Below are 22,804 nucleotides of genomic sequence, written 5' to 3'. Positions count from 1 at the left end.
ATATTATCCAGCATGGGACAAAATCAGGTGTTCTGTTCCGCTTAACGCAGAGTCACTGCACTGGTGTTCACCTTACAGTGTTGAAATGTCATCATTTATACTGAGCCTGCAAAGAATTGGAGTGGAGGAGACTCAAGCTAATTGATGGGATAGTAATTTCTTTAATGTTCTGCCCTCGCACTCATCATTCTTCCCCTTTCCCTTCAGGGACGGAATTTTGATTTGAAAGGTGGGGGGGAGGACACAGTTAGTACAGGCCCACATTCTCAAAAGGGCTTTAGCCATGGTATAATGCCGATGTACAAAATGTAGCCTAACTTTAGCGTTATTTAGCCCCCTTCATGACAACCTAAAAACAGCCTGTTACAGCCTCTGAAAGACGGTAATGTCGGCCGCAGGTTGAAGTGCAGGGGTCCAAAACTGCCTTCTGAAAAGGTGCAGGGGACATTGTCCCCTGTGTCCCCCCTTACACAGACACACGGACACACACACACACATACACATTACGTCCTTGCTTTACTGTCTCTCTGGCTTCCTATAATCTCTCTCTTCTGTGTTTCTCGCTCACTCACTCTCTCTCACACACACACACACACACACACACACACACACACACACACACACACACACACACACACACACACACACACACACACAGAGTGCATGATTTCCATGCTTGGCTTGGCTTCAGCACATAGAGGAGGTGCAGACACAGTCTCCTGTCATGGAGGACCAAACCAGCTTGTCATCACAGTGAGAGTGAGACATGAGGCGCTTTCACACCGGCCTTGAAAGCCGAAAAATGCACGGAAAATAGGATCCGCGCCTCCGATGTGAAAATCGTGAACGCGCGTGGTAATTGTTGTACGCCTTTCTTTCCGCCAGCAGACCTTGTCACAGCGCCGGATTACCAGGTAACCCGCCTCCACTTGAAAGCGTCGGAGCAGCAAGCCGGAACAGTGCGAATGCTTCATAAAGAAATTACAGGGGAAATCACCTCATGCAGCAAGAAAGACAGTGAAAGTAAAAAAAAGTAGCCTATACAATGCGCCAGGAGGAATGCTCCGTGCCTGTGTCTCCTGTCCAGCTTGTCATCACAGTGAGAGTGAGACATGGGTTCAAGCCGGACAGGGAGGCAGGGGGACACCGTCCTGCACCCAGATGGTCACAGGTTCAACCCTCACTACAGCCAACTGTGTCCATCTCCGTCTAATGCCCTGCACGAGGATCCCTCTGCTGGTGAAATATCTGAACATCTGTTTGGAGGAGCAACAGCTATCATCCATGTTCCTCTCTCTCTGAATAGGAAAATAAAGTGTCAACTTACACCATCTACTGGTTGAATTGGAAAGATTGGAAAACAGTGCCTAGACTCTCGAGAGGTACTGGAGTGGTTAAAAGAAAGATCCCCCCCCAGGTACACTTACACTGTTATGATGTATGAGCAATCTGTGATGTGAAGTGTTGTCATTTACTTCATTCCCACTTTCCCTCAACCTGCCTGGTCCACTTCTACTCTATAGCTACTTTCACACATGAACTCCGGATATGATTTCCCTTCGACGACCCCCAGAAAGAGTGGCTGCACTTTCAGTGGAGAGCTCGATAGCAGTAATAATGATATACATAGTCAAATACAGGGTGTGACGTAATAAGCAACAGATCATCGGTTTTTGGTTTTGCAATGTTCTGATGCTCTACGCTGGCTAGACCACACTGTAGTATGATGCAATGTTATCATCCCAGAGAAGGAAAATCAGTTTACCAACGTCAGCGGCACAGAGAACACAGTGTGCAGGGTGTCATACACAGCACAGCAGTGTATTTACAAGTTAACAACACTACAGTGGATAGGATTGATCAAATAAGCATGGTGAAGGAACTATTCTTTCCTAAGAGGACAGGAAAGACATTTTTCTGTTGTGTTATTAAGATTATGTTGCTGCTTATTGAGGTTTGACTGCAGTGATTCAGTTCTCTTATGTTGGTGGTCAGTTTGTGTGTCAGTGACAGTGCCTCCGTTTACTTTAGTGCAACATACAACAGGTATTTATTTATCCACAATCGGCAATCATATCGCTATTGGTCGATGTTAGTAATTTTTTAACATATCGCTATCAGTCCGATGTTGCAAAGTTAATATCGGTTATCATATCAGCCAAAATTTTCACATTGAGAGGAAACAATGTCATAAATCTACAATTTATGGTAGGGATGCATGATCGGCAATCATATCGGTATCGGCCGATGCTAGTCATTTTTTTATTTATCAGCATCGATCGGATGTTGCAATGGTTATTGGTATTGGCCATGTACACATTTAGAGGAAACAATGTGGTAAATCTATGATTTATGAGCTTTTCCAAATGTTTTGGAAATAAATAAATGCATTACTTTTTCAAATGCACTGTTTACATGTGTTTTTCAGTATGTACAGAATTTGATTGTCATAGAAATGTGTTTTTATACCGATCATATCGACATCGGTAAATATCGGTTATTGCTATAACAGCAAGGTTAATATTGGTTATCGGCATCGGCCAAGTTTTTCATATCAGTGCATCCCTATTGCTGGCATGACCGGGGAAATGGTCACTACTGCAGGAACATTTCATTTGTCCTCCATGTTCTTGTTTTGTTTTGCAGAGGGTCCCTCAGTTTAGTCTTGTCTTACATCTTGCCTAGGCTACTATCTGCCATATTGATTAGCTGCGCTGTTCAATCAATAGTCAGCATGTAAAGTGCGTCTGTTTTCATTCGCAGGCACTTCTATCTCCAAATGATGTATTTTTACGTCATTTGGAGACGCAAGTGAACAGATGTTCTGCTCGATAGCTGTTGCTTGAACTACAGATGTTATTTATTTTTTCTAACGAGCGTCAATGAGCCAGACCAGCTGGCGTGGGCGGAGTTTCTGCAGCCAGACGAATGGGGATCTTCTCAGTGCAGGAAACATGGAGGGAAGGTAAACATTGTTCATCTGCATATACTGTACTGCCGACGTAATGATACAAAGCTGGTTGAAAATGTCCTCGTTTAAAGACCCTATTGTCATAATTTACATCAGTTTGATACTACTTGCGTGCATTTAATATCAATTTAAGATTCATATCAGACTGACAATGTGCTTCCTCAAATAAAAAGTTGGTGGCAACACTACAGTATTTGGGAAATAGGGACTGGATAATGAAGGCACTCTTTCACTCTTTCTTACTCTTGCACTCTCTCTCTCTCTCCCTTACACTATCTGTGATGCTGTTTCTCGCCCTCTCACACACAAACTCACCCCCACCCCCTCATACACACCCTCCCGCGGTCTGCCTCGGCTCCCTGTAGACGCCCCTAATAAGGCAACATGTGTTGTGAGTGGCTGCCTGGGGAGAGGAGAGGTGTTTGTTTACCAGACCGCCGGCTCCACGCCCGCTCTCTGCTCTGCCGCCTTCTCTCTCTCCCTTTCATTTCCCACATTTCTCCTCCTTCCCCGTCTCGCTCGCCCCTTTGGCCCGCCCACTCCTCTCCCACTCCTCATCTCTCTCTCTCTCTCTCCAACTCGCTCCTCCTCCTCTCCTCCCTGCATTCCTCATCTGTCATTGTTTCCTCTCTTCATGTCTCTCTACTAGAGATGCACTGACATGATCATTTTGGCCGATACAGATAACCAATATTAAAGTGTGTAACTTTTACATAATGAACGGGCGTTACACCAGGACAGCATTGTCACAATGCTGATTAAGCCTATAAGCACCACATAACTCTCTCTGTATTTCACAGTAGACCAGAGCTTTCAATCCGGGGTCACCCGGCGACATTCCCACACAAGCCTGGAGCATATGTTCTGGTTAGCTCTCTGCTAACTTGAATGTAGATCAAATAATTCAATCGTGCGGCTCTTCTAGACTTTCCAAATGTTATCGACTGGATGGATACAATTCTGAGAGTGAAACGAGAGTCATTTGGGGGGAGCTGTTTGACGCTCAAAACAATGTATTCACTGTTTTACAGCCACATCAGTAGCGACGGAGTGGGCTACATTGGAGCCTATGACAAATGCTGCAGTCACACGCTTGGAAAAGCCCATAAATCCTAAATTTACCGCATTGTTTCTATGAACATTTTGGCTGATACTGATAACCGATATTAACAGACATTATTTTTCTCATCAGACTGATACAGATATATAAAAAGAAATGATTAACATCGGCCGATACGATATGACTGCCGATATATCGTGCATCCATACTCTCTACCTCTTTCTTCATTCTTACTCCGTTCCATTTGTGATCGTGTTATTTTACCCCCCTGTCCCCTCCGTCCCCCCTGTCCTCCCCGTCCCCCCTGTCCCCTCCGTCCCCCCTGTCCCCATCTTGCTGGCAGCTCCCAGGGCAACAAACATGATACTACCCCTCCCCCTACTCTCTCTCGCCGGCCTGCATACAAATGTACCATTTCAAAACAGGCTTCACGTCATTCACAAAGGTGCTTCTTATAAATAAACCACACTAAAGTCACCCGGGCTGCTTCCCTCAAGAGCGCCGCAGTAAACAAGTGGAGGGGGGACTGTGTGCTGGACAAGACGACGACAACGTGGAGCTCATGACCACGGACATCATGACCCAGGCCATCATTACCCCATTACTTAGAACTGACCACTTGTTTGGCAGAAGTCGCTGTCGATTTGTTGACAAATGTTTAGCTTACTCATTCTGAGGGGGGGGGGGGGGGGGGGGGGGGGGTTTAAAAGTCCTGCGGTTTGTATATCTCATTTGCATAATATTACATATTTACAATGATTCGATTTATTTTCTCTGTTCTGTTTTTATTTTTGATGTACAATAAGTCAGCTCTAAATGTTTGAGCGGCAATATCAGGCGTTCACATCCATGGCATGCCCCTAGAAAAAAAAACGCGATCAAACTCAAATGAGTTTAAGGAGTATTTCAATGACATAATTGTCAAATTGAAAACTATACTGCCAACTACTTCTTCTCACCTACACCTACACAGAAGCCCTGCACTATCACTGACCAGCTCACAAAGTCCACACTCCAGAGAAAGACCTTACAGAGACTTTTCTTTACAAAGTTGTTGCAACATACAATGTGTAGTAACTATAACTATGATGAAAACAACACTGATTTTCTGGCCTCAACATGTAGTCAGCAGCAAAACGCTAAACCTGCACCAACTTCATGAAGCAAAGACCTGGGACACCAGCCTCTGATTTTAATCCTCCCTTGGGGTCCCAGACAAATGAATGAGCCTCAATAAGAAACACACTTGATTGCGCAAAAATGAGCACCCACTTCTTAAACATGAGTAAAACACAACACGGGCACATGCATGTACACAGTGCAGGAGGTACCTCATCATGAGTAAAACACAACACGGGCACATGCATGTCTACACAGTGCAGGAGGTACCTCATCATGAGTAAAACACAACACAGGCACATGCATGTACACAGTGCAGGAGGTACCTCATCATGAGTAAAACACAACACAGGCACATGCATGTACACAGTGCAGGAGGTACCTCATCATGAGTAAAACACAACACAGGCACATGCATGTACACAATGCAGGAGGTACCTCATCATGAGTAAAACACAACACAGGCACATGCATGTACACAGTGCAGGAGGTACCTCATCATGAGTAAAACACAACACAGGCACATGCATGTACACAGTGCAGGAGGTACCTCATCATGAGTAAAACACAACACAGGCACATGCATGTACACAGTGCAGGAGGTACCTCATCATGAGTAAAACACAACACAGGCACATGCATGTACACAGTGCAGGAGGTACCTCATCATGAGTAAAACACAACACAGGCACATGCATGTACACAGTGCAGGAGGTACCTCATCATGAGTAAAACACAACACAGGCACATGCATGTACACAGTGCAGGAGGTACCTCATCATGAGTAAAACACAACACAGGCACATGCATGTACACAGTGCAGGAGGTACCTCATCATGAGTAAAACACAACACAGGCACATGCATGTACACAGTGCAGGAGGTACCTCATCATGAGTAAAACACAACACAGGCACATGCATGTACACAGTGCAGGAGGTACCTCATCATGAGTAAAACACAACACAGGCACATGCATGTCTACACAGTGCAGGAGGTACCTCATCATGAGTAAAACACAACACAGGCACATGCATGTACACAGTGCAGGAGGTACCTCATCATGAGTAAAACACAACACGGGCACATGCATGTACACAGTGCAGGAGGTACCTCATCATGAGTAAAACACAACACAGGCACATGCATGTACACAGTGCAGGAGGTACCTCATCATGAGTAAAACACAACACAGGCACATGCATGTACACAGTGCAGGAGGTACCTCATCATGAGTAAAACACAACACAGGCACATGCATGTACACAATGCAGGAGGTACCTCATCATGAGTAAAACACAACACAGGCACATGCATGTACACAGTACAGGAGGTACCTCATCATGAGTAAAACACAACACAGGCACATGCATGTACACAGTGCAGGAGGTACCTCATCATGAGTAAAACACAACACGGGCACATGCATGTACACAGTGCAGGAGGTACCTCATCATGAGTAAAACACAACACAGGCACATGCATGTCTACACAGTGCAGGAGGTACCTCATCATGAGTAAAACACAACACAGGCACATGCATGTACACAGTGCAGGAGGTACCTCATCATGAGTAAAACACAACACAGGCACATGCATGTACACAGTGCAGGAGGTACCTCATCATGAGTAAAACACAACACGGGCACATGCATGTACACAGTGCAGGAGGTACCTCATCATGAGTAAAACACAACACAGGCACATGCATGTACACAGTGCAGGAGGTACCTCATCATGAGTAAAACACAACACAGGCACATGCATGCCTACACAGTGCAGGAGGTACCTCATCATGAGTAAAACACAACACGGGCACATGCATGTCTACACAGTGCAGGAGGTACCTCATCATGAGTAAAATACAAAACAAGCACATGCATGTACACAGTGCAGGAGGTACCTCATCATGAGTAAAACACAACACAGGCACATGCATGTACACAGTGCAGGAGGTACCTCATCATGAGTAAAACACAACACGGGCACATGCATGTACACAGTGCAGGAGGTACCTCATCATGAGTAAAACACAACACAGGCACATGCATGTACACAGTGCAGGAGGTACCTCATCATGAGTAAAACACAACACAGGCACATGCATGTACACAGTGCAGGAGGTACCTCATCATGAGTAAAACACAACACAGGCACATGCATGTACACATTGCAGGAGGTACCTCATCATGAGTAAAACACAACACAGGCACATGCATGTCTACACAGTGCAGGAGGTACCTCATCATGAGTAAAACACAACACGGGCACATGCATGTCTACACAGTGCAGGAGGTACCTCATCATGAGTAAAACACAACACAGGCACATGCATGTACACAGTGCAGGAGGTACCTCATCATGAGTAAAACACAACACAGGCACATGCATGTACACAGTGCAGGAGGTACCTCATCATGAGTAAAACACAACACAGGCACATGCATGTACACATTGCAGGAGGTACCTCATCATGAGTAAAACACAACACAGGCACATGCATGTCTACACAGTGCAGGAGGTACCTCATCATGAGTAAAACACAACACGGGCACATGCATGTCTACACAGTGCAGGAGGTACCTCATCATGAGTAAAACACAACACAGGCACATGCATGTACACAGTGCAGGAGGTACCTCATCATGAGTAAAACACAACACGGGCACATGCATGTACACAGTGCAGGAGGTACCTCATCATGAGTAAAACACAACACAGGCACATGCATGTACACAGTGCAGGAGGTACCTCATCATGAGTAAAACACAACACAGGCACATGCATGTACACAGTGCAGGAGGTACCTCATCATGAGTAAAACACAACACAGGCACATGCATGTACACAGTGCAGGAGGTACCTCATCATGAGTAAAACACAACACAGGCACATGCATGTACACAGTGCAGGAGGTACCTCATCATGAGTAAAACACAACACAGGCACATGCATGTACACATTGCAGGAGGTACCTCATCATGAGTAAAACACAACACAGGCACATGCATGTCTACACAGTGCAGGAGGTACCTCATCATGAGTAAAACACAACACGGGCACATGCATGTCTACACAGTGCAGGAGGTACCTCATCATGAGTAAAACACAACACAGGCACATGCATGTACACAGTGCAGGAGGTACCTCATCATGAGTAAAACACAACACGGGCACATGCATGTACACAGTGCAGGAGGTACCTCATCATGAGTAAAACACAACACAGGCACATGCATGTACACAGTGCAGGAGGTACCTCATCATGAGTAAAACACAACACGGGCACATGCATGTACACAGTGCAGGAGGTACCTCATCATGAGTAAAACACAACACAGGCACATGCATGTACACAGTGCAGGAGGTCCCTCATCATGAGTAAAACACAACACGGGCACATGCATGTACACAGTGCAGGAGGTACCTCATCATGAGTAAAACACAACACAGGCACATGCATGTACACAGTGCAGGAGGTACCTCATCATGAGTAAAACACAACACAGGCACATGCATGTACACAGTGCAGGAGGTACCTCATCATGAGTAAAACACAACACAGGCACATGCATGTACACAGTGCAGGAGGTACCTCATCATGAGTAAAACACAACACGGGCACATGCATGTACACAGTGCAGGAGGTACCTCATCATGAGTAAAACACAACACAGGCACATGCATGTACACAGTGCAGGAGGTACCTCATCATGAGTAAAACACAACACGGGCACATGCATGTACACAGTGCAGGAGGTACCTCATCATGAGTAAAACACAACACAGGCACATGCATGTACACAGTGCAGGAGGTCCCTCATCATGAGTAAAACACAACACGGGCACATGCATGTACACAGTGCAGGAGGTACCTCATCATGAGTAAAACACAACACAGGCACATGCATGTACACAGTGCAGGAGGTACCTCATCATGAGTAAAACACAACACAGGCACATGCATGTACACAGTGCAGGAGGTACCTCATCATGAGTAAAACACAACACAGGCACATGCATGTACACAGTGCAGGAGGTACCTCATCATGAGTAAAACACAACACGGGCACATGCATGTACACAGTGCAGGAGGTCCCTCATCATGAGTAAAACACAACACAGGCACATGCATGTACACAGTGCAGGAGGTACCTCATCATGAGTAAAACACAACACAGGCACATGCATGTACACAGTGCAGGAGGTACCTCATCATGAGTAAAACACAACACGGGCACATGCATGTACACAGTGCAGGAGGTACCTCATCATGAGTAAAACACAACACGGGCACATGCATGTACACAGTGCAGGAGGTACCTCATCATGAGTAAAACACAACACGGGCACATGCATGTACACAGTGCAGGAGGTACCTCATCATGAGTAAAACACAACACAGGCACATGCATGTACACAGTGCAGGAGGTACCTCATCATGAGTAAAACACAACACAGGCACATGCATGTACACAGTGCAGGAGGTACCTCATCATGAGTAAAACACAACACAGGCACATGCATGTACACAGTGCAGGAGGTACCTCATCATGAGTAAAACACAACACGGGCACATGCATGTACACAGTGCAGGAGGTACCTCATCATGAGTAAAACACAACACAGGCACATGCATGTACACAGTGCAGGAGGTACCTCATCATGAGTAAAACACAACACGGGCACATGCATGTACACAGTGCAGGAGGTACCTCATCATGAGTAAAACACAACACAGGCACATGCATGTACACAGTGCAGGAGGTCCCTCATCATGAGTAAAACACAACACGGGCACATGCATGTACACAGTGCAGGAGGTACCTCATCATGAGTAAAACACAACACAGGCACATGCATGTACACAGTGCAGGAGGTACCTCATCATGAGTAAAACACAACACAGGCACATGCATGTACACAGTGCAGGAGGTACCTCATCATGAGTAAAACACAACACAGGCACATGCATGTACACAGTGCAGGAGGTACCTCATCATGAGTAAAACACAACACGGGCACATGCATGTACACAGTGCAGGAGGTCCCTCATCATGAGTAAAACACAACACAGGCACATGCATGTACACAGTGCAGGAGGTACCTCATCATGAGTAAAACACAACACAGGCACATGCATGTACACAGTGCAGGAGGTACCTCATCATGAGTAAAACACAACACGGGCACATGCATGTACACAGTGCAGGAGGTACCTCATCATGAGTAAAACACAACACGGGCACATGCATGTACACAGTGCAGGAGGTACCTCATCATGAGTAAAACACAACACAGGCACATGCATGTACACAGTGCAGGAGGTACCTCATCATGAGTAAAACACAACACGGGCACATGCATGTACACAGTGCAGGAGGTCCCTCATCAAAGCGTGACTCTTGTCAGCACAACATCAAAGCATGCTTCAGCTAATCAACGTTGAGCTGTGAAGCCTGCAGTAGCATGCTGTCACATACGCTGTATAGGCCAAGGCTGGCGTTCTATGGACGCCGCAGCCATACCATCTTTTGTTCCAGTCCGTCTTCATCCACACTGCTTTACTGTGCTTAGCACTGTGTGTACATTATGACTTATGACTGTCTGGCATGGCATCTCGCCCACGGCCTTCTGCTCAGCTAACACCATGGCATGAGCTCACAGAGCCCAACACAAGCCATCAACTCCCAGGGCTAGCACTATCGACGCAGCGGCAAATTAACACTTCGCCAACAGCCAAATCGTACAGTACTCCATGAATAAAGCAAGGAATCTCTGTCTCTGTCTGTCTGTCTGTCTGTATACATATGTGTGTGTACAGTATGTGTCCTTCACATATCTCGAGAACCATTCGTCCGTTCTACTTCACACTTGGCGGGTGGATTGTTGGGCACCCGAGGACGTGCAGTGTGGGATTTGGTGCGATTTGGACATGCGACATTAATAACAAAAAAATAGCGCCTGATGGTGGCACTATAACAGCCCTCCCTACCTTTTGGTCCATAACTTTTGAACCGTAAGATTGAGAATCAAAATTATTTTTTCCCATGATTCTTTGGGTCCATTTATTGATATAGGCCACGCCCATTTCCATCTGACTAGATTTTACGCCATTTTGTCCAAAACCGTTTTTTTTGCGATCCCTCCTTCAATTTTTGTTCAATCTTCACCAAACCAGAACACACATCATGTGTGGACTGTCCTGCACAAAACTGATTTCACTGTTTTTGGAAAGGCCGCAGCGTTGCGATATAATCGACTTCCAAAGTTCTGTGGGTGGGGCCTATTTCACAAAAATCGCCATAACTCCGGAACGCATCGTCCAATGATAACCAAACTTGGTACAGGTGTGCTGGGATGTACTCTGAGCTGATTAAAAAACAATTGTCATTGTAGCCCATTCTAGTTTTATTTATTCTATTATTAAAAAACGCTGCTGCTGTCAGAAACATAAAATGCATCACTTTCCCATGTGTGACTTTTCCCATGAAAGAACAGGAAGAAGAAGGAAATGAACTGCTTATAGATTGAATCACTATGGAATTATATTATTATTATTAAGACAGCATGGTGGTTAGCAATGTTGCCTCACAAGAAGGGCCCGGGTTCGAATTCCGAATTCCGTCCCAGATCCTTTCTATGTGTTTGCATGTTCTCCCCATTAGTGTGAGCACCCATTTCCTGTGGGTGCTCCGGTTTCCTCCCACCATCAAAGACATGTATGTTAGGGTTAATACTCCTGTCAGTGCCCTTGACCCTGATCAAGGCACTGCCAATCAAACTGGAGTTGGTCCCTGGGCGCTGCACTGCGGCTGCCCACTGCGGCTGCACACTGCTCCTCATTCTAGGAAGGTTCCTAGAGCATACATGGGCAACATACGCCCGTGGGCCATATGCAGCCCGCGGGCGCCCCCTGTGTGGCCCGCGATGGAATTGCAAAAAAAAAAAAAAAAAAAAAAAAAATGTTTACAGTGCACTTGAACGCAACATGCAATATACCCGCTGAATAAGTGTCCAAATGTTCATGTCATTCTGGGCAATACTCTTCGGTTATAGCATTTCAGTCTGGAATATCTTTCAATAATATTTATGACTAAAAGGCTAAAAGTAATCTCATGTGTAAGAAATGACTTCTACATTGAAGTAGAAATTTAAATAATTAACTTGTTGGTTTTGGATTTATTTAGCTTCAAGAGTGCATTTTTGTTCTTGTGTGACCCTCAACACAGGCTTTGAGAATCCCGGGCCACTTACTGATACTTATGCTTAAATTAATCCACTCATATTCTGGTTTATTTCAAGAAAAACATTTCGGCTAGTGGAAATTCTAATTGGCTGGTAACTTTAAAATCTAGCAGCCATATTGGCAGGTGGTGAAAAAAGTTAATTTCAAGCCCTGCAGGGAGAGCAGGTGGTGACATAGGAGTGAATGAGGAAAAGGATCAAATATTGGTGGTTAAGACTGAATAATGACATCACAATTGTTAATTTAAAATTAGTTATTCCTCTAAACCTGGCTTCAAATGCCTCAAATTTTTCGTGCTGGCGCCGTTCAGCCCTCAGCAATTTTTTTTGTGGCCCTCTCTATCATCAAAGTTGCCCATCCATGGGTTACGGCATGACAATATTTGTTCGGCCCCCGGCAACAATCTGGGTTTCTCATGTGGCCCCCCATGAAAAATAGTTGCCCACCCCTGTCCTAGAGGATGGGTCCAATGCAGAGGATGAATTTCCCCATGGGGACAATAAAGGATAAGTTAAAGTGTAACTTACCCCCAAAACACTTTTTTTCAGGTTTTAACGAATATATATGACTTTGGGGGTGGTGTGTGAAGAATTCTGGTCAGAATTTCCACATTTGAGACCAAACTGTTACCATTGTACCATTTGTATCATTTTCAGCAGCATAAGTTCCCTCTATGGGTTCAAACCTGATTTTTTTTGTGCCCTCAAATGAATGGGAGATTTGGTACATCATGACGTCACGGTGGGGTTAGCACGCGCCCCACTCATGTGGGAGAAAAAAAAAAATCCCCATTGATTATTACTGTAGTTCACGCGGCGCGAACCCTTTAAGAGCAATGCATCCATGGGTAATGCCTACTGTGGCTAATATTAGCCGCTAGTTGTATGGCAGTAAAACGCCACTGAATGACCAAATTGATATCACTTTTAACCATTTCGAGTAACACTGTTTTCCATACGGATCACCAGCGTTAGTTTGTTGTTTATAACGTTTTCTATATCTATCTCGGATGCACTGAGAATACTGGGAGGCGGGTCCTAGCGTCTCTGTCGATGATTTGATTTGACAGTTCTGTGCACTGGCGTTGGCGTTGGCCAATCCTGGCGTGTTCCACCCCCAAATCGATTGTGTTCTGTGTTCTGGCGCAAAGCGAGTGGGTTTCAGGACGAAACAGTCTCGAGCTATTATCGTTAAACTTCCTGGAATGCAAGTTTAACTAAACATGTCCTCTGCATTCTACATCAAATGAAGACATTACGGGTTGTTTTATTTTGTATGTTACATACTTATTGGCCAAGATATGTTAGTTTATGGGGGAGGAATTCTGCCAGCTAAAGAAGGCAGTATAGACAGCCATCTTGCCTGCAGAGTTTTCAAATCAAGTAGAATACCGTTTTGCAAGAAATCTGGGGGGGTCAGTCCCCCTTTAATGAAAGAGTAGGAAAATAGACAATTATGAATATGAAAAGGGTGTCGATTATTGAAGCAGCACTGCACTGTTCTCCAAGCCACTCCTCTGACCTGCCTTTATTAGGAGACACTTCTCTTTGTTTAGCTTTCAGTCTGCACAAATGCAATGTACACTCAGACACATGTGCATAGACACATGCACAAATACAAACACAAACACATGCACACACACTCTGCAAACTATCTCTCTCTTACAGACAGACAGACAGACAGACAGACAGACAGACACACACACACACACACACACACACACGCACGCACGCACGCACACACACACACACACACACACACACACACACACACACAGGTCAAGAAACCTCTGTCCAGCCTCCTTCCTTAAACATTTACTCTGGCATCCCCTCTCCAGATCCAGATCTGCGTTCCTCTCTGCTGCCTAGCATCAACTCTGACTGACACTCGGCACAGAAAACTGCCTGCTCTGCTCTTATATGGGTATCGATGAGCGCAAGAGACACACACTCAAGAAGTTATGCAAATCATTAGCAGAAGGAGAGAGAGAGAGAGAGAGAGAGAGAGAGAGAGAGAGAGAGAGAGGGTGGGTGCAGAGAGAACGAGGAAGAGGAGGATTTCATACCAGAAATGGTTACTTGACGGCTTAAAGCTACATGGTCCAGGAACATCTTTGCATGATGTAACGATGAGGTAACTTCAGGGTATAATAAGTATAGTATAGAGGAGCTGAGTATGTCAGATCGATTCATGGTTTCGTGTTCAAGCTCGTCTTCAATGATGTATAGCAGTCACAGTATTGTCACCAGTGTTGGGGGGGTCGTTACTCAAAAAAGTTATGTTTTACACATTACACATTACTTAAAGTCCCTGGAAACCAGAAATATTTTTTTATTATTTAGCATTTTGAGTTCATCACATCACAGGAACCTATGTTAACACGTTCACTGCCATTGACGAGATATCTCGGCTTACAGAATCCAACGGTTCACTGCCAATGACGAGTTATCTCGGCTTAAAAAATAAAAATAAAATTTTGACGGTGGGACGTGGATCAACGCTCCCCACGTCTCCTATAAAAATATTGGAGCCGGCGAACATGTACAACCCATTCCACGGACCCACTAAGTGGCCACAGTGCTCTCCACACTAGCAAAAGCAGAGCCAAAACTGTAGGGGAACGCGCGAGGAAACCATTCTCTACTGTAAAATGGATTGGCGAAAACGCTTTCACTTTTGCGCATTATCGCGCTGGGAGCTGGCGGTGGGGGATTCCAAAAATAGACTGGGTGGAAAACACACTTTGAAACACGCAGCATAAAGCCTAGAATCGCACAAAGCTTCATCAAAGCTCTCAAACCCAAGACACGAGTGAGCCCTATCCACACTCGCTGCCAGGGAGGGAGGCTGCTCAAACTCGCAGCAGCAGCAGCAGCAGCAGAACACTCGCTTGTCACAAACGCTGCTGAAAGCCACCAGACACGCCCACGGAGGGAGGAGTTTGAAGGAGAGGGCGTTCAGAACTATATTGTTTAGATGTCTGATCTCTCACTGATGCCAAAAATAAATGGTTAAAGTGACTGTTCTGCCTGTTTGATTGAATTTCACAAAACTGCGATTATCTCAGCTTTCAGTCTCAGACGATGAAACCATGCTGTACTCAACGGCTAATATCTACATAACTACTAACTCTACAAACTAACTCTTTTAGACAGAGAAAGCACACATTCTATTAGTACTTTTGTGAACTTTGTGTTCACAAAGTCAAAGCAGAAAATAATCCTCGGCTCTTGTAAAATGAGCCAGAATCCTCAAAAAAACCCTCTGGCAGAACCTACCTACAGTAAAAAAAAAAGGCTGGCAGTGAATGTGTTAATAAGCCACCAGCCAAATTTGAACGATGATGAACGTCGCAAAGTACATGTATATAAATTTAGGTTTTACAGTCATGGCAAAAGTCATGAGAATCAATTAGATTTTAGAGTGTATTTTCTCCCGCGGACTGTGTAGGCGTGTCCCGTCTGCAGCAGGTCTCCTCCAAGAGAGAGAGAGAGAGAAGGAAAGAGAGATGGAGTGTGTGTGTGTGTTCGCGCGTTGCTCGGCGCATAGCCTACTGACAGTGAGGAAGAGATCTCTGCCGCTGCGAGTGCACAGCGCTACTGTGTGTGTGTCCGTGCATGCATGTGTGTGATTCGATTAAATCTTATGACGTGATAAGATCATGCATTTTAGCACCACGCGCACCGCTCTCTTCAATGAGGAAATGGAAATCCAGACCTTGTAGAAAAGTGTCGATTTTTGGGGTTAGGGTTGAAAGTAATGTCAACTAGGGGAGGTCCGGGACGAATGAAGCACTTTTTGTTTTTTTTGTCATTGTGTAAAGATTGTTTCAGCTGGAGTTATAATATTTTCATGTAAGCAACCTACACATGTCCTCTGGCAATACCAACCGTAGTTTCGTTCCATGGGTCAATACATCAGACGTCATCAGATGGCAACCAGAAGCTGCGCAATGCTTAATTTGTCCCACAGTGAAGGGACAAATAAAGCACAGGCGGGGGACTAATGTAGCGGTTGTGAAAAAGGCACAAAAACAGCCAGGTAACAATTTTTTTCTGGCATTAATTCCTTCATCTTTTGGTCATCTAAGAAACTAAGTATTATGAAATACATTTTAATATGTTATATGTTGCAAATTAATATAATTATAACGTCTATCTATATATTTCGCTGATGTGATGTGATCAATATTTTACCTCCCTTAAATGGCTTATCCAAAGAAATATTTGAATGTGTGCATTTTTTTGCCCTCTGTCCGTGGTCCTCTTCCTTATGCGAGGCATTGTCCTGCAAGCACAGATAAATGCATAGCCTATTCAAGGCAATTGGAGCAAAGTGCTTTATTTGTCCCCCGTGCGTTTCCCTGGATGAAAGCTAAGCTAGCACAAAGGATATGCTAACATTACACACAAAACAATCATTGAGCTTTAGTCTACCGATAGGTCTAACAGATGAATAGCGTTAGCAGCATTAAATAAATAAATTCCAACACGCTAATAGAAAAATACACAGTTTGCAATATTTTACTCGCGTTTGAAAATAAGACGAAAAGGCAACGTTTTTGCGGATATCTCCGCCATCCACTGACTGGCCGAGCTGAAACTTCACAGGAAGTGAGGTACCAGGAAGTGTAACATGGGGGGAAAGAATCGTCTTCCTGGGTTTTGTCAAAGATAGTATATGAGGACAAGCTAATTCCGTCCCCCTGCTTAATTCGTCCCGGACCTCCCCTACTTTCTGAGGCACACAATTACTCACATAAGACCCTAAATTTAATAGTTAGAAGGTTTTTGTGGATTTTGGTTTCCAGGGACTTTAAAACATAACTAATGCTTTACTTTACTTAATTACTCTGTGGAGAAAGTAATTCATTACACTACTCGTTACATTACTTTTGTGTTACTCACGTCGTCTGAGATGTGAGGTAATGAGCATATCTCCACACCTCAGAAGTTGTAGACCACACTGCCATTTTCCCCCCATCTACCTTGGACTTATATGAAAGTTGGTGCCACAATGGATCGGCCGGAGTGACGACTGCCTCTGATTGGCCTGAACCAACCAATCGTCACTCCTCATGCCTAAACCTAACCAACCAATCACTCCCCGTCCCACCAGCCCATCCAATCTAGCAATTAGCGGCTTTTACAGTCAGCTATTGTGTGTACGTGTATTGTGCATGTTAGATTTTTGGCCCCGGTGCGGTAATGCACCAGGGGCCCTATGTTCCCGCATGTCGCCAGGACACATTATACACTACTTTACGCACGACAATGCTCAATGCTCCACACATGGCGGCCGGCCACTAGAGGGCGCCGCCGCCCCAGTGCTGCAGCCCTGCCAGATCAGTGAACCAGATTCTGAGTTGAGTTAGAACCTCTGTGAGGTCCCCGCCCCTCTGAACTTTCTTATGTAGAGCTGTTGTTTCTAGATTTGCGCACAGTGCGTTGTGTATTTATATACAGTCTAGCTCTGTAAATATGGCATTTTAAGTTGTAATATTTTTTTGTCTCGCCAAAAGTAACCATGTAGATTCCCACTTTGAGATCAGTTTATCAAAATGATGCCTGTACGGGAATCTGAATTTCGTTGTCGGAGATTGCTCCTAGCAGCCAGACTCCGAGGTGCTCTCGGTAACAAACCGTCATACAGGGGGAAATTATTATCCTATGAAGTGATCTTTGCAGCTCTGTTGATTAGCTAATGTTTCCGTAGCATTTGGTTAACGTTATGATTTAATTCATTTTGTAACAAATGTTGGTTTAACAGGTGAAATCGAACTGAACCTTTGGCTACGTTGTAACGTTTACTGACTGGGCAGCCCAGTGCTGCTGTCTCTCAGTCGGGTCGTTTGTCTAACTAACGTTAACGTTATCCAGCTGCCTGTCTCTTCTGTATCCTTATACAACAGCTACGAGGAGAGGAGCTTGCCAACATCCCGTAAAAGCACTTGCCAGAGATATATAGGCTAAATACTCTCCTCGTGGTTCACCCCAATAAAACCTCTAGTGTCTGTTTGCGACAGGCTAACCCGTTAGCTATTAGCTAATGGCTGGTATTGTGTAGGCTCATTTTAGACCCGGGAGTTGTAACGTTATAAAACACATTTCCTGGCATACGCAGGCAGTTGGACAACCTGGTAAGTTCTAAAAATATGTGTCTGTTATTCCAGCTATCGTTATCGGTTGTTAGATTGTTGGTAATGTTATGCCGACATTAAATAATGAAGCTAAGCCGGCTAATGCTAGCTCGACGACACCGTTAAAACCATTAAAATAACCGATAACGTACAGTAGCTGGAGTAACTACTAAAACACATATTTTCTGAACTTACTACTTCAGTCCCCAACCAACGTTACTTCCTCGTGCACCTTTCTCAAAACAATGTCCTTTTTATTGCGGTCCATCGATATACAGTCTGGTAGACAGATAAAGCAGTGTCTTCCTTCTGTTTTACCCAATGTTAGCCAGCCTGCCTGGTCTCTTCTCTGTATATTCTTACAACAGCTAAGAGAGGAGCTTGTGAAGAACGAACATCCCCCACAGTCAAAGCACTTCCCTGAGATATCTATATAAAAACGTTTATTGCTTTAATACCAAAAATAAAACCTCCAGTGTCTGTAAGCTAACGCTGGTGATGGCTAGCTAATGGCTGGTGGTTGTTTACACTTGTGTAGGCCCCATGTTATGGTTAGACCCGGGAGTTAACATTATAAAACACATTTCCTGGCATATGCAGGTAGTTGGAAAACCTGGTAAGTTCTGAAAATATGTGTCTATTATTGTGTTATTCCAGCTATCGTTATCGGTTGTTAGGTTATAGTAATATGAAGCCGACAAAAACCGGCAAAACAGCCGGTTAACACAAGCGGTTAATGCTAGTCTGCTTCCATTAAAACCATTGTGTATTAAAATAAACGATAACGTAGCTGGAGTAACTAATAAAACACATTATTTTCTGAACTTACTTCAGTCCCCAACCAACTTCGCACACCTTTCTCAAAACAATGTCCTTTTTATTGCGGTCCATCGATATACAGTCTGGTAGACAGATCAAGCAGTGTCTTCCTTTTGTTTTACCCATGGTTTTACCAAGCAGTGTCTTCTCTATGTAAAATAGATCTAGGTGAAGAGCCTGTCCAGCCAATGACGGCTTGAGACTGGCTGCCACAGCCGTCAATCATCCCTTTTTATATGTCAAATAACTACTTAAAAACAAACTGATCAGAAAAATGACCACTTGCACAGGCATTAGCATGATAATAACTATCTAAAATGATACAACCCACCTATGGAGAAAATGGGTGACGATACCATGCACCGGGCTATGCCAGGTTTCGACCTGGCCTTGTTTTTCCATAATTCTGCAGATTCAACCCCGATCCTGCTGATAATTGAAGAACTTATGTAATGCAAGTAATGACATAGTGTTTGATTTAGTAACTGTAATGTGATTACTGGAATTAGGAACAGTAATGCATTGCCTTACACTACTCGTTACAGACAAATGTAATGTGATTACAGTGCCTTACTGTCTTACTGTACAATGCCTTACTTTGTGCGTTACCCCCAACACTCATTGTCACAGGGTAATTTTCATGGATTTTCTGGACAAAGGGATTTCCTGCACAAATATGCAGGAATAATCTCTAAATTCAAAACCATATATAGCCGTATTTTGAAAACCTCCCAACAAATGAAAAACCCCAATAAATTCTAGAAAGAGAAAAGGAGCATTAACTTCTGTGTCCTATGCGACAGGTAGTCTGGGTGGAAAAACCTCATTCCGTGTCATCCGACTATGGGCGGAAGACACCCACGACATTCGCTGGGGGAACCAAAGTGCAGCTGTGATCCGGCTCAATCCTTGCGTTCTGTTCAGAAAATATGGGCGACGCGAGTATCAAGCTACCCAAAAAGCTAAAAAAAAAAAAAAAAAAATGGCATCGGTCAAAATGGCACCGGTCAAAATGGTAAAATGGGGGAACGAAAACATTGTGGCACACAAAGCGGAAGACCCACCGGAAGATGGGCGGGTCTTCCTGCCTGTAGTAATGCGGGCCAGGGGTGACGCGAGGTTATGCGACAACGGAACCATTTCACGAGAAAACAAACCTCGGTACCAGGCACCGAATTGGGAGGGTCCACAGCCCAGCGCCACAGTAACCCAGGCACGAATCGAACCCAGGATCTTCTTGCTGTGAAGCGACAGCGCTACCACTGCGCTAGTCTCACGTGGTCAGACACGTCTTACGGCCGGGACACACATCTTGCGTCTGCTGTGCGTCTGCGTGGCGTTACCTGTTGATTTTCATTTCGGCGCCCATGTTAACAGGTTACAGCAGCCACACCACCGGCATCAGACGTGCGTCTCAGGCGCGTGTCTTGCGAGGCGTGAGACGCGCGTCATCTAGAGAATAGAAGCGATGCCTATTTTTTCCTTTTACCGCGTGCGTGTCTCTAGCGTGTCTCTACACAAATAGACACAAAAAGACATTAAAATGATATTTTACAGGGGCAGCCACAGCCAATCAAGGCTCGTTTTGATTTGAGACGGGAGGATGAGCTGAGCTCACAGCTGCAGTTCTCCTGCCCTCTGAAAACCACATAGGCTACAACTGGCTTCGTTCCTCCCCTCACCACCACACCACACACACACACACCCACACACACACACCAATCATACTGCCTCGATTCTGAAGTGAGCCCAAGCGATCTTCAGTTAAAATCATCATTGTATTGTTTATAGCAAATTTAATAAAAGGTAAACTCTATAGGAAGAGAGTCGGCAGACAGACAGCAGCGCAGCAGCTGCACGCAGCAGCCACGCTGCCTGTGTGGATGCTGCGGGCGTGCCAGCCGCAGCCATCACGCCACGCACACGCACTAGGTACCTACCTAGTGGTACCTAGGTACCACTAGGTCAGCATTTCCGGGTTTTGCCGTAGGAAAAAAAAAATTCTATGCTCAAATCGGATTGGGTGCATCATTCAAAATGTACCATACCATGAGTTAGCGGAGGGAGGTCGGTGTTTGGTCAATTAATATGTGTCTGTCACACATTTTGTATGTATCAGGGGGCGGTCCTTGTGAAGAGTTGTGCACCAGATGTAGATAGATATCTATACACGGCTAGCTGCTGCGAAACTACCACTGCGCCACGCTGTTTAAGTAAGCAAAAGACAGTGATGAGGCCATAAATCACGATGATGTCATCGAGTTCTAGACGGCTTGGTGGCTAGGTCGGTACTATATGAATGAATCACCAATGAATAACCAAGTCATAATGTGGGGATGTATTCTACATATTCGAGCAATTGTGATGTAATCAGTGATGTCACTTGTGATAGATAGATAGATATATATATAGATAGATAGATAGATAGATAGATAGATAGATAGATAGATAGATAGATAGATACTGTAGATATTTACTATTTTGATGACTTGTCATTGATATGTATCAGTCATTGTCAGCATGTGGTCAAGTTTACTTCCTGTCATTTGCATTTAAATTGGTTAACTTTGCTTTGGCAATAAGTATTTTTGGATTTCATGCCAATAAAGCCCATTCGATTGAACTGGATTCAATTGAAAGGAAGGATTCGAGAGAGATGCAACAAAATTCATGTCAGTGTCAGTTTAGAACCCATGCTGTGCAGTGTGCACCTTTAAGACCCCATGAAACAAGTGATGATGTCATCAGTGATTATGTGTCACTCAAGCAATTGTGATCATCAGTGATGATGTCATCAGTGATGCCACTCAAGCAATTGTGATGTCCCCGAGTGATGAGTGATGTCACTCATGCAATTTATTTCACAGACAGTGATGAGTTCATAAATCAGCCATTATGAAATACAGTTGTAGTCGGCTCGGCCTGGCCAGGTCACTTATGGCTCTCAGATGATGTACTAAATCACTGATGAAGTCACAGATAGTGAGTTCTGGTGGCCGACCTAGCCACTTCTTAGAAGCCCAAGGGTGAGATCATCAGTGATGCAATAGGGTGAATTGTAATGCCATCAGTGATGTCTGTGTGTATGTCACAAAGAAAGAAAGAAAGAAAGAGGTCAGGTCTCCGATGATGTCATCGCCTATGTCCCTGCGAAAACCTCCCTCCCCCAACTCATGGGACGGTACATTTTGAATGATGCACCAATACACCCAGCGAGCCAGACTTCCATAACAGCACAGCCAATCAGATTTTAGCGTAGCTATTCCTACGACAAAACACGGAAATGCTGACTTGTGATTCAGACCCTCCGTCGCTGGAAGCATGCTGACGTAAGAGGAAAGAAAGAAAGAAAGAAAGAAAGAAAGAAAGAAAGAAAGAAAGAAAGAAAGAAAGAAAAGGCCAGGTCGCCGATGATGTCATACAGTACTAGACAGCTAGGCCTGGTCAC

The sequence above is a fragment of the Poromitra crassiceps genome (assembly GCF_964638095.1).
Source record: "Poromitra crassiceps genome assembly, chromosome: 17".
Taxonomy (NCBI): domain Eukaryota; kingdom Metazoa; phylum Chordata; class Actinopteri; order Beryciformes; family Melamphaidae; genus Poromitra; species Poromitra crassiceps.
This window is presented reverse-complemented; position numbering follows the sequence as displayed.